This window comes from Stegastes partitus, unplaced genomic scaffold, assembly GCF_000690725.1.
Source record: "Stegastes partitus isolate 25-593 unplaced genomic scaffold, Stegastes_partitus-1.0.2 Scaffold1206, whole genome shotgun sequence".
Lineage (NCBI taxonomy): Eukaryota > Metazoa > Chordata > Actinopteri > Pomacentridae > Stegastes > Stegastes partitus.
In genome coordinates, this window is record NW_007578937.1 from 188,355 (window position 1) to 189,854 (window position 1,500).

The window sequence follows — 1,500 nt, forward strand, 5'->3', positions numbered from 1 at the left end:
ATGTAGATCTTGTAGAGTTAATATTTAAATGAGTTTGGTAAAGGTGTAACATAATTGTAGGGTCTTAACATTTAAACTTATGAGGTAAATTTTAGCATCACTCTTAATTCTCAGAAAGCATTTAACTTAATGTCTGCTGTTTTAAATGTGCTGTACAAACCCCAGTGACCTGACTTTGTACTTTCTATATTCTCCAATGACAGTTTTTTTTTCATAATAGGCTACTTGCTATCCATAAAAGAGGGATATTGGATGAATATTTTTAAAGAAAGACAGGCACCCAGCGGTGGATACATGGTAGGAAAGTGTATCTAGATATAAATCCAAACTAAAATATTATTATTATTGTTCAATTTTAGAAAATGATGAACAGCATGAAATTAAGCTTTATAAAATTAAAGTGCAGAAGATGCAAGTAATTATAATAAATAAATAAAGATAGATACAATAAAAACACATTTAACAACAGCAGGGAGCATCAAACAGAAGCTTTCAAATGGATCGACCTGAAACTTTTCTTGATTTTAACAAATTTCTCACATCTGACCCTGAATGTACCCTTCAGCACTTCTCTGTATAGACATACTCTCACCATTAAAGCAGAAATATTTAACTCTATGCGCTGCTCTGTGTGAAAACAACCAAACACATGTGGGAGGTTGAAGCAGAGTGCGCTACCGGATCCACAAAACAAACCTTCACCTGCTGGAAGAGAGCCAGTCATTACCTCACTGATGAGCTGCCCTGCACACCTGGACATGACGCCCGGAGCTCGGCTCTGATTGGTCCACGTGTCTGCGTGGAGGGCTCAAAAAGCCCCAACAGCTGTTTGTGTGAGATTTGCGAGTCGAGCTGGAGGTAGGTATCACTTAGGAACAATTTAGGAAGCATTTAGGTTTAAAGATGTTTTTACTATCAGTCGTAGTCTGTGATTATCTTTATTTTTAAAAGCAGTAACAAAGACATCTGGTTGCTTGTTAGACTAAAAAATCAGCTTGTTTAGATATCATGAATGTTTTATTTAGGCTGAGCCAGAAATGTAGTTAATGTGCTTCAGACAAGGCAATTCAAATTGAGTTGTTTTTTTCTAAAGGAGTTGTTCAACATTTTTGAAATGTATGCTTTAAAGTAGACTTTTAACCTGAGTTAGTTTCTGATTTGGCAGTGAAGAAAAGTTCAGGAAAGAAGATTTTTCAGCTTTGGGGCATGTAGGCCACATTAAACTGATATCCTGCATTCGAAGCCACTAAACTCAGACCGAGCAAGTCTGAACAAGATCATGACCGACTGCTCTGATGTGGCACAGGTGTGAGAAAAGCTGTGAAATCTGCCTTTTTTTTTTTTTTGCAGGAGAAACAAAGGCTTAATGAATCAGGTGCTGCTTAAGGCCTCTCTGGGAAAATCTAGTTCTTTTTGACCCGTCTAAACGTAGTGGTTTGTCATCTGGACCTGATCCGATGTGGTCTACAAAAATCTTGAATAAAGGGTTTGAAAAATTTG